At 40.4% G+C, this 13,035-nt stretch overlaps 1 protein-coding gene across 1 annotated transcript in view; it reads left to right on the plus strand.

Moving 5' to 3' along the window:
* Nucleotides 1-13,035, plus strand: part of THBS2 (thrombospondin 2) — a 181,694-nt gene that overhangs the window by 129,223 nt on the left and 39,436 nt on the right. The gene's annotated exons all lie outside the window — the stretch shown is intronic.

A 13,035-nucleotide genomic window follows, 5' to 3' on the forward strand; every position in this document is an offset into this window, starting at 1 on the left:
AAACAGTGTGAATCATTAAAATACCGTGTCATAAAACAAAAATAAGACAAACAAAAATAATTAGAGTCATACATGAAAAAATTATACACAATAGCAGGAAGTGTATCTTATTTCCAGATTATTTTCTAGTAATAAAACTGATCAGCCATAACCCCACTTGGTGCCAAAACAGATCTTACCCATCGAGGCATGGATGTCACTAGATACTCTGAAGGTATGCTGTGGTATCTGGCAATCTGGCACCAAGATATCAGTAGTAGATCCTTTGATGTCCTATAATTTGCGAGGCGGTTCCTCCATGGATCGGACTTGTGTGTCAGGGTGCATTATCCTGCTGAAAGAGGTCACTACCACCAGGGAATACAATTTCCAGAAAGGGGTGTAATTGGTCAGCAACAATGTTTAGGTGGGTGGTACGTGTCAAAGTAACATCCACATGACTAGCAGGACCAAGGTTTCCCAACAGAACTTTGCCAAACCATCACAATGCCTCTGCCAGCTTGCCTTCTTCCCATAGTGCATGCTGGTGCTATCTCTTCCCCAGGTAAACAATGCACACACACCCAGCCATCGACATGATGTGAAAGAAAATGTAATTCCTCAGACCAGGCCACCTTCTTCCATTGCTCTGTGGTCCAGTTCTGATTCTCACATGCCCATCGCAGGCACTTTTGGCTGTGGACATGGGTCAGCATGGGCACCCTGACTGGTCTGTAGTTATGCAGGCCCCATGGACAACAAACTGTGATGCCCACTTTTTTCCTTTCAACACATCAACTTTAGGGATAACATGTTTACTTACTCTAATATATCCCAGCAACTTTCAGATGTCATTGTAATGAGCTAATCACAGTTACTTTAATAACTTGTCAGTGATCATAAAGGTATTGCTGATTGGTGTATATTTATATGTGCGTGTGTTTGTATGCACATGATTATTCAAAGTGATGTTATTTATGATATTTTTATAATTATTTTCTTGTAGTGTAATTATTATTTTTTTCTCATGTGCCACTTTACTATTCTATAAAAATATTTTTTGTGTATGTGATCTCATGTGTGTTTTTAATAATTTTTTCTTTTGAGATAAATGTTTAGTTTTTTTAAAATCCACATTATCTCTTGCTAAATACTGTATTGTTGATGACATTATGGATAATAGTTTTTTACAGGCAACATTTTTCTTGTTGCTTGAGGTCCTAGCAATAGATGTTCAGTAAGGTATTAAAGTGACACTAAACAATATCCCTATTCTCCAAAGATAGTTCATATACATCCACTACCTAACCACTTAAGGATTTACCCCCTTATTGACCAGGCCATTTTTTGCGAAAAGGCACTGCATTAACTGACAATTGCACGCATGAAGTTGCACCCAAACCAAATTTTTTTCTTTTTTTTCCCACAAATAGAACTTTCTTTTGGTGGTATTTGATCACCTCTGTGTTTTGTTTTTTTTTTGTGTTTTTTTTGCTCTATAAACAAAAAAAGACCAACAATTTTGAAAAAAAAAAAAACAATATTTTTTACTTTTTGCTATAATAAATATCCCCAAAAATAATGTAAAAAAACAAATTTCTTCATCTATTCTTCTACATATTTTTGGTAAAAAAAATAGCAATAAGCATATATTGATTGGTTTGCGCAAAAGTTATGGTGTCTACAAAATAGGGTAAAGATTTATGGCATTTTAATTTTTTTATTTTTTTACTAGTAATGGTGGTGATCAGCGATTTTTTCGCAGGACTGCAACATTGCAGTGGACAGATCCTATGCTTTTGACACTTTTTTGGGACCAGTGACATTTATACAGCGATCAGTGCTATAAAAATACTAGATTAGATGTCCGCGCTTAGGAAAATATTTTAGAAGGGCTGCAGCCTCCCCTTAATTAATTCCTAATAGGAGTTAATTGGAAGTATTTAAAGGAGAGAACTGGGGAATTGGCGCTGCCCTATTGACATTAGGTGTTAATTAAAGATCACAGAAAAATATAAATAAATATATAAAAAGAAAAGAAAAGGGCTAAATGTGTATCCCTTAAGTGAATGTACCCCTACGCTTGTGACAAAATTAATAAAATTAGTGAAAAAATTGTTTTATATAGTGTGCGGTCCTTTAAAGTGAACGTGCAATCCCTCTGTATTGCGTAGGTGAATATTACAATATATGGGTTTGGTTTAAACTTGCCCCACCTCCATTGCAAATCTTAACATTTACAACATATCAAATCATATCAAACCAAAACTTTTGAAAATTATTAAGTAGCCTCCTATAAAATTGTTGGGGTCCGTGACAAAACACACTATTTGGGGGCTATCAGTATCCGTGTGGGGTTACCATATATCCCTAATATATATAGTGACTAAAGTGCACTGTGCTTAAAGTGAAACCAAATTGCATTAACCTCTATGATACAGTCTCAAAATTCATATATAATAAATTCATATATAAAAAATTAATAAAAATAGGAATCCAAACCATTAACACTTAAAATAAAAAGTGACGAATATGGATACACATCTGTGAAAAAAGTTCCTGTGATGGACCCAGGCAGGGTTAGAATGTCTTAATTTTTATAGACAAGATTATTAAGAACGTCAGGATCGGTTGACATGCATTTAAAAATGCCCAAGGGGTGGTAAAAAGTGACTTCCGTGCATGTAGAAGCTGGTGACTCCAAGTGCTCCCCCCCGTGCTCCCCCACTCACCAGAATCCGTCACCCCCTAGGGGGTATTGGGCAGAGGAGTGGGTGTCTCTGGATGACTGCCTGTGATGGATGTCCCTCTTGGGCTTTACTGCTCCGTGAGTTCCTTCTGTTACACTGGTGGTGAGGGTCCCCTTCTGCTGATCCAGGTCCGGGTGCCTCCACTACTATCCACCTCCGTACTGCTAGATCCTCCTCCACTTAGAAAAGTTACACTTGGTTTAAGTTCCAGCAATGGCTCATTGGGAGATTGCTGGAACTTAAACCAAGTGGAACTTTTCTAAGTGGAGGAGGATCTAGCAGTACGGAGGTGGATAGTAGTGGAGGCACCCGGACCTGGATCAGCAGAAGGGGACCCTCACCACCACTGTAACAGGAGGAACTCACGGAGCAGTAAAGCCCAAGAGGGACATCCATCACAGGCAGTCATCCAGGGACACCCACTCCTCTGCCCAATACCCCCTAGGGGGTGACGGATTCTGGTGAGTGGGGGAGCACGGGGGGGAGCACTTGGAGTCACCAGCTTCTACATGCACGGAAGTCACTTTTTACCACCCCTTGGGCATTTTTAAATGCATGTCAACCGATCCTGACGTTCTTAATAATCTTGTCTATAAAAATTAAGACATTCTAACCCTGCCTGGGTCCATCACAGGAACTTTTTTCACAGATGTGTATCCATATTCGTCACTTTTTATTTTAAGTGTTAATGGTTTGGATTCCTATTTTTATGAATTTTTTATATATGAATTTATTATATATGAATTTTGAGACTGTATCATAGAAGTTAATGCAATTTGGTTTCACTTTAAGCACAGTGCACTTTAGTCACTATATATATTAGGGATATATGGTAACCCCACACGGATACTGATAGCCCCCAAATAGTGTGTTTTGTCACGGACCCCAACAATTTTATAGGAGGTTACTTAATAATTTTCAAAAGTTTTGGTTTGATATGATTTGATATGTTGTAAATGTTAAGATTTGCAATGGAGGTGGGGCAAGTTTAAACCAAACCCATATATTGTAATATTCACCTACGCAATACAGAGGGATTGCACGTTCACTTTAAAGGACCGCACACTATATAAAACAATTTTTTCACTAATTTTATTAATTTTGGCACAAGCGTAGGGGTACATTCACTTAAGGGATACACATTTAGCCCTTTTCTTTTCTTTTTATATATTTATTTATATTTTTCTGTGATCTTTAATTAACACCTAATGTCAATAGGGCAGCGCCAATTCCCCAGTTCTCTCCTTTAAGTGCTATAAAAATGCACCGATTACTATATAAATGACACGGGCAGGGAAGGGGCTAACACTAGGGGGCGATCAAGGGGTTAAATGTGTTCCCTGGGAGGTGTTTCTAACTGTGGGGGGAATGGACTGATAGGGAGTACAGAGAGATTGCTGTTCCTAATCACTAGGAACAGACAATCACTCTGTACTCCCCTGTCAGAACAAGGATCTGTTTGTTTACATTGACAGATTCCCATACTGGCTCTCTGTAGAGCGATCATGGGTGGCCGGTGGACATCACAGCCACCGGCCACACGCTCCCACTGTATCTATTGCACAAAGCGACGTACACCTATGGCGATTCACGCAATAGAGCCGACTTGCCACTGTATAACTACGGCGGCTGGTTGGCAAGTGGTTAAAGGCCCTGTAATCTATTTGCCATGAAATTGTTTCTTACTGTGCTTTTCTTTATCCTTGTAATGTCCTCCGTGAGCTCCAGTACAACCCCCCTCCCGCCCCCCACATCAATTTGCTTGGAACAGGCAGTGCACATTCTTTACGGTCATGTGGATTGCTCTATGCTCACTACACATCCCTTAGTCCATAGTTCATAATCCCTAGTTCATCTCAGTTGCAAATAAGAGAGTGTGGCTATGTTCCTGCATACAGTGGGACCATGGAGAACAAATGTAGCCATCTTCTAACATCTAAGATTACAGGAGCAAAAAAAAAAGGAATTTGGAGGAGGCTGGGAGGAGTAGTGCACTTTGTAATTTGACAGACCTGGTCAGACAGATTATCACTCATCTATGCCAACATAGTGTACTGATTTGGGAGGGCAGGAAGCTGATTTTATAGTGAGAACATTTTTTTTAAAGCTGAACACTGGGAAAAAAATTGCTAGAAGACTTGTTTATTGGTAGACGAGCCTTTGTATGTCTCTTCTGCCAAAAAATGCTTTTCCTATTTAGTAGCATTTTTTTGGGCAAGCACTTGCTGCAGTACAGCATATGTGCAGTGCAGGCTACATTAAGATATGTGCTAAGATGGTGCAGCTCAACATCACTACTGGCTGCATTCTGGCTGAAGGCACTACCAGCAGAAGTAGCTTCTGCAAAAATGGCACCAGTGGCTGTGGAGACGCATGGCAGAGGGATAAGGTGTCATTGGTGGAACGGGCAAACTCAGGGTAAGTTTGCCATTCTGTGCGCGTATGCGACAGTTTAATTCCCAGAATGGACTGTAAAAAATTGTTTGCTTATCTATACACTAGGGGCTGTTTTTACTTTCAATGTAGCCTCCTTGTGGAGTGACATGCTTTTCCAGAGGACTGTACCACTGCTCGAAACATTCCTGGAATTAGTTTTTTGGAACACTATGCAGTATCTTTGTCATGGCTCATGAAATGTGAATGCCATCAAATGTGTGACCTTTGAATGACTTATAAATTTGGAAACAACCAAAAGTTGCAGGATATTAAGTCAGAGGAATAAGGTGATTGGTCAAGTTTTAAAATGGATTTCCGGGCCAGGAACTCACGAACATGTAATGTAAAGGAGCACTGTCATGGTGAAGAATTCACTTGTCAGGCCAGAGTTTCTGTATTTTCCTCTGAACAGATTCTCGCAACCTTTTTAGAATTTCCAAGTAGCAATGTTGGTTTACTATTGTACCATATTCTATGAACTCGTAGTGAACTATACCCTTGTGATCACAAAAAACACACCAGCATGGTCTTGAACGGAGAATAAGATGTGCGTACTTTCTTCAGACAAAGTTAATTCTTTGTTTTCCACTGCATGCTCTGACATTTGTTTCCGGATCATACTGGAAACACTATGTTTCCTCACTGGTAATAACCCTATCAAACACCTCTGCATTCTTCAAAAGATTAGATGAAATTTGAAGACGACATTCTTTCTGATCTGTCAAGATTCAAGGAATCATCTTTGCAGATATCTTTCTCATTCCCAAATCCTCTGCATTGTTTCTCTGTTCATGTTGAATTCTTCTGCCATCATTTGCGCACTTAAAGCGGGGGTCCACCTATCTATCGTTTTTTTTTTTTTGAGCTCATTCACAAACTTTTCTTCTCAGCATTACATACTCACATATTGTGTGTAATATGTCCGCCTGTGTCATATTTCGTCGGAAAGAATAACTTATATTATTCACTGCAGGCGGTTTCCATCTTCATTTTGGGCATTTGAAGCCCACAAGCATTTATTTCCTGGATGTGGTGAATGCTGTGCTCCCAGCATTCACCGCTCATTCCCGCACATGCTCAGTGGCATCCTGTAAAGCCTGAGACTAGCTAGTCTGGGAGAGGCTAGAAACACGCCTACTCCCACGGGAGGAGAACCAGGAAGTGCAAAGAAGAATAGAAAAATAAAAGGTAATTACGGCGATTTAAATTTTTTTAAACGGCATGTCAGCATCTAGGCAAGGAAGAGAATACATACAGATATTGTTCAAAATTTGGGTGGAACCCCGCTTTAATCTTTGAACTGAGCATGCAAGGGTTTGCACTCACTGTCCACATTTGTATCCATCCTTTCCATTTTTGGCTGCCCACTTCTTATGTCATTGTGGACATCTTCCTTCTCCTCCTTAAACCGCCTATGCCAAAAAAAAACACTTTATTTCTTCATGGAATGTTCACCATAAGCCCATTGTAACAGAGCTAAAGGTTTACTCACACTTTTGCAAATTTTCATGCAAAATTCGATGGTAATCAAATTTCTTCTACTAGTCCATAAAGACAACTGGTCTGCGACCCAGGCGACTGGAAATTAGAACACATCAAAACACGCTCGAGTGCAAATGGCTGTGTGACTCACCACTATAGTGCTACGCTAAATATTCGCACCTTGTATTTGTATTTGTACTTTTTTGAAAGCCCTCAGTTCCCCTTTCAGCCTTTTCAAGTGAAACCAGTTAAAATTACCCTATCAATACAGGTTTACAACAAAAGTAAGTGTAGCCTGTAACAGAAGATGCTCTATACTTAAAACTCTTGTGTGTTACGTTCTATGGTGACTGCAGGTTTCCGACACTTCAGGGTGTGTCAAATGCCTGCTTGCTTCACCATGCAAGGTGTTTCCCCCTCTTGGCTTGTATGTTACTAGAGGATATATTAACCAGTGAGAGGAAGATACCTGCAAAGGCCAGAGAACAGCAACACACCAGATTTTTAACACACAGGTAAGCATAGCACATCTTATATACAGGCTGTGCTAACTTTTTTTTATGACAGGGTCACTTTAATATGGTGGTACACAGAGGTGTATTTAGGTTTTGTGCTGCCCTAGGCCTGACTAAACTTGTGCACCCCCTAATTTAAATACGACCCACCCTTTCCTGTCAATGCCATACCCCTTCCCGTTTAAGACCTGCCCTGTCATCTGTAAACCACACCCTTTCCTCTTTAGGCTCCACCTTTTCTTCTTAGAGCTCCACCTCTTTCTCTCTGTACATTAACCACCTCCCACCCGGCCACTGCACATAAACAGCCGGGTGGTCATTTCCTTGTCCTGGGTGGACGTTCAGGAATCCAGCTGAGCAGAGATCGGGATATGGGTGCTGTGATCGGCCCTCCCGATCTGTGTCCAATCGCAGCCATCACAATGTAAAGAGAGACGCATGTCTCTGTGACAGTTCTCCCCGCCGAGCTCAGTGCAGTGGGGGGGGGGATCTGTAGATCTGTGACAGCTCTCTGTGCGAGAATGATTTTACACAGAGAGCTGTTACAGACCACCCCACAAACAGTACACCAAGCACCACTGTCACCCCTGTCCCCATACACATGTCAGTGTCCCCATAAAACATCTGTCTGTCGCCCATCACTGCCAACACCAAATAAACACTGATTTGGGTTATTCTTACCAAAGAAATGTAGCAGCATCATTTTTGTTCAAAATGTATCAAAAGAAAATACTTGTTTGCTAAATTTTATAACAGAAACTAAGAAAAATGCTTTTTTTTTGAAAATTTTCAGTCTTTTTTTATTTGTAGCGTAAAAAATAAAAATCCCAGCGGTGATTAAATACCACCAAAGAAAAGCTCTATTTGTGTGAAAAAAAACCATAAAAATGTAATTTGAGTACAGTGTTGCATGACCGCGCAATTGTCATTCAAAGTGTGACAGCGCTGAAAGCTAAACATTGGTCTGGGAAGGAGGGGGGTGAAAATGCCCAGTATTGAAGTGGTTAAAAGTGGGTACCAAGTGCAGCCTCATCAGTGCCCATCAAAGCAGCCTCATCGGTGCCCATCAAAGCAGCCTCATCGGTGCTCATCAAAGCAGCCTCGTCAGTGTCCATCAATGCAGCCTCGTCAGTGCCCATCAATGCAGCCTCATCAGTGCCCATCAATGCAGCCGCATCAGTGCAGCCTCGTCAACTGTGAGCACACAATGTGTGTGCTCCATGTAAGAGACGCTCGGCCAGCAACCTCCTGCAGTGAATGGACTGACTCGGGAGGCAGAGGGGGGGCTTTTTTCATGCGGGGGCGGCGCCAGCCGCCGCCCCCCCACAAAGTGCTGCCCTAGGCCTGGGCCTTGTTGGCCTAGGCCAAAATACAGCACTGGTGGTACATGACTAAAAAAAAAAAAGCATGAATGGTTATCACAATTTTTGTTTTATCCAGCTGTATTTACTAGTGCAACTTATAACATCCAAGTGAAAGATATAACACCAACATGTCAGAAAATAACCCCTCAAAAAAACAATCACAGATTTGGAAAAAAGAATCACCCCCTATGTCAGTATTTAGTTGAACCACCTTTTGCTTTAATTACAGCCTTTAGTCTGTTGGGATATGTCTCTACTAACTTTGCACATCTAGACTTTGCAATATTTGCCCACTAAAAAAATGTAATTTTTGTCTCATCTGACCATAACACCTTTTTCCATGTGGCCTCAGAATTTTCAAGGTGCATTTAAAGTGGTCAGATGAGATTAAAACGGAATTATTTGGCCTCAACATCAAACGATATGTCTGGGGAAATCCAATACAGTTCACCATCCAAATAGCATCATTCCCACAGTAAAGCATGGAGGTGGTAATATCCTGTTATGGGGTGTTTCTCTGCAGCAGGGACAGGAGCACTTGTCAGGATAGAAGGAAAAATGGATGGGGTAAAATACCATCAAATTCTTGAAGAAAATCTCCTGCTCTCTGCCAGAAAGTTGTCAATGGGAAGAAGGTTTACCTTTCAACATGACAGTGACCCAAAGCACACAGCAAAAATAACCACACAGTGGTTGAAAGAGAAAAGGGTGAATGTCCTTGCATGGCCTAGTCAAAGCCCACACTTAAACCCCATGGAAAATCTGTGGAATGACTTGAAGCTTGCAGTCCACAAACAGTCACCATCAAATTGAATTGAACTTCAACAGTTCTGTAAAGAAGAGTGGACAAATATTGCAAAATCTAGATGTGCAAAGTTAGTAGGACATATCCCTACTAAAGGCTGTAATTAAAGCAAAATCTGGTCCAACAAATTACTGACATAAAGGGGGAGATCCTTTTTCCAACACAGGGATTCTGTTTTTGTGTTTTTTTTCTGACATGTTGGTGTTATACCTTTCACTTGGATGTTATAAGTTGCACTAGTAAATACAGCTGGATAAAACAAAAACTGTGTCTGTATTCATTTCAGGCTGCAAAGCAAAAAAAATGATTATTTTAAAGGGGGGTGATTCTTTTCTATACCCACTGTATATCATAATATCTATTTTAAGCCCCTATTCACACTGGTATGATTTTTCATGCGATTTGCCAGTTCCAAATTGCCACATTGCAGGCACTGGAACCGTTCATATCGCCGCACCTCATATGTGCAGCAATTATGAAAAAGGTTCCTGCACTACTTTTTGCAGATTTCATTGCGACTTGCATAGACTTCTGTTAAATGAAGTCGCAAGCCGCAATGAAATCAGCAGTGAAAATCACTACTTCAGTGCAATTTCAAAACTGCATCGATGTGAACGGGGGCTACAAGTTCTGTTTTCATTTACTTTAATTAACTTAGAAATAGTAGATAATCATTCAGACGTGACCTACATTCTATTGCTAGATTTGGCATTTGTTTCTTTTATACAATGAACATTTTGAAAGACACATGTTGTCACTTTATTTATTATTAAATCTACCAACACTGTAGAAATGAGCATTGTTTTCATTAACTGTTATGCAGTAGGATGAGATCTGTCATGTTTTATTAGACATTCTTTCTTAGATTTTGGATGGCATGGTTTTTATTTAGTTTAAAAAAATATTATTTCCTAAGTGGAATATTTCCCCACATGCCTAAAAAAATTGAAAATACAAAAGGATAATTATAACCAAAAACATAAATTTAATATATTGCAACTTATCAGTCCTTATATGTGGCGATGCATTCATTTTGCTTTTCAGGCTAAATACACTTTTGACAAGCACAGAAAATACTTGTTGTTGATTTTGGCAGAAATGCAGTGTCCTTGTCACTTCCTGTGAAATGAACTGGAAGCATAAAACATTGTTATCTTTCTTCTGTAAACTATTAACCCAATCTTCCAAGAGACATTAAAGTGTTTGTAACCTTAAAACAAAAAACAATGATCCTGTTCCCTTGAAGCATGTTATACAGCACAGTGCTTGTGCTGTGTAATTTGGCCCTATGTATAACCTAAAATACCTGGTTGATCCTGCCTGGTTCTGCCCTCCCCCCTGTAAACTGACCACGGTTTATCATGGCTGCTGAGCCCTGACACAATGGTCAGTTTAGGAGCCTCCATTATCCGGAGCTCTCCTCTCTGCTATCCCCTGTCCTCTCCCCCCTTCCCTCCCTGCCTGTCAGCTCTATCCACTCCCCAGCCTTCCCCTCCTTCTGTTATCATAACACAATGACATTGCTACAATCCTCTCTGCTATATTAAATAATGTCCCCAGCATATGTGTTTTACAAAAAAAAAAATGCTGTTGTGTACCTCATTACATATTGCTGATCGGCACTCACGTGACCGGCCACTAGGAACCCCCCTGTTCGGTTCACACCAGAACATACGAACAGGCAAAAAATTTGTTCGAACGCGCGAACACCGTTAAAGTCTATGGGACTCGAACATGAATAATGTGCTAATTTTAAAGGCTTATATGCAAGTTATTATCATAAAAAGTGTTTGAAGACCTGGGTCCTGCCCCAGGGGACATGGATCAATGCAAAAAAAGTTTTAAAAACAGCCGTTTTTTTGGGAGTAGTGATTTTAATAATGCTTAACCACTTGAGCCCCGGACCATTATGCTGCCTAAGGACCAGAGGTCTTTTTCCAATTTGGCACTGCGTCGCTTTAACTTTTAATTGCGCGGTCATGCAATGCTGTACCCAAACGAAATTTGCGTCCTTTTCTTCCCACAAATAGAGCTTTCTTTTGATGGCATTTGATCACCTCTGCGGTTTTTATTTTTTGCGCTATAAACGGAAAAAGACCGAAAATTTTGAAAAAAAATGATATTTTCTACTTTTTGTTATAAAAAAAATCCAATAAACTCAATTTTAGTCATACATTTAGGCCAAAATTTATTTGACCACATGTCTTTGGTAAAAAAAATGTCAATAAGCGTATATTTATTGGTTTGCGCAAAAGTTATAGCGTCTACAAACTAGGGTACATTTTCTGGAATTTACACAGCTTTTAGTTTATGACTGCCTATGTCATTTCTTGAGGTGCTAAAATGGCAGGGCAGTACAAACCCCCCCCAAATGACCCCATTTTGGAAAGTAGACACCCCAAGGAAATTGCTGAGAGGCATGTTGAACCCATTGAATATTTATTTTTTTTGTCCCAAGTGATTGAATAAAAAAAAAAAAAAATATTTACAAAAAGTTGTCACTAAATGATATATTGCTCACACAGGCCATGGGCCTATGTGGAATTGCACCCCAAAATACATTCAGCTGCTTCTCCTGAGTATGGGGATACCACATGTGTGGGACTTTTTGGGAGCCTAGCCGCGTACGGGGCCCCGAAAACCAATCACCGCCTTCAGGATTTCTAAGGGCATAAATTTTTGATTTCACTCCTCACTACCTATCACAGTTTTGAAGCCCATAAAACGCCCAGATGGCACAAACCCCCCCCAAATGACCCCATTTTGGAAAGTAGACACCCCAAGCTATTTGCTGAGAGGCATGTTGAGTCCATGGAATACTTTCTTTTTTGACACAAGTTGCGGGAAAGTGACAATTTTTGTTTTTTTTGCACAATGTTGTCACTAAATGATATATTTCTCACACAGGCGATGGGCATATGTGGAATTGCACCCCAAAATACATTTAGCTGCTTCTCCTGAGTATGGGGATACCACATGTGTGGGACTTTTTGGGAGCCTAGCCGCATACGGGGCCCCGAAAACCAAGCACCGCGTTCAGGATTTCTAAGGGCGTAATGTTGTGATTTCACTCCTCACTACCTATCACAGTTTTGAAGGCCATAAAATGCCAAGATGGCACAAAACCCCCCCAAATGACCCCATTTTGGAAAGTAGACACCCTAAACTATTTGCTGAGAGGCATGTTGAGTCCATGGAATATTTTATATTTTGACACAAGTTGCGGGAAAGTAACACTTTTTTTTTTTTTTTTGCACAAAGTTGTCACTAAATGATATATTGCTCAAACATGCCATGGGCATATGTGGAATTACACCCCAAAATACATTCTGCTGCTTCTCCTGAGTACGGGGATACCACATGTTTAGGACTTTTTGGGAGCCTAGCCGCGTACGGGGCCCCGAAAACCAAGCACCGCCTTCAGGATTTCTAAGGGCATACATTTTTGATTTCACTCCTCACTTCCTATCACAGTTTTGAAGGCCATAAAATGCCAAGATGGCACAACCCCCCCCAAATGACCCCATTTTGGAAAGTAGACACCCCAAGCTATTTGCTGAGAGGCATGTTGAGTCCATGGAATATTTTATTTTTTGACACAAGTTGCGGGAAAGTGACAATTTTTTTTTTTTTTGCACAAAGTTGTCACTAAATGATATATTTCTCACACAGGCCATGGGCATATGTGGAATTGCACCCCAAAA

The sequence above is a fragment of the Aquarana catesbeiana genome, linkage group LG04, assembly GCF_042186555.1.
Source record: "Aquarana catesbeiana isolate 2022-GZ linkage group LG04, ASM4218655v1, whole genome shotgun sequence".
In the NCBI taxonomy this organism is placed as follows: Eukaryota; Metazoa; Chordata; class Amphibia; order Anura; family Ranidae; genus Aquarana; species Aquarana catesbeiana.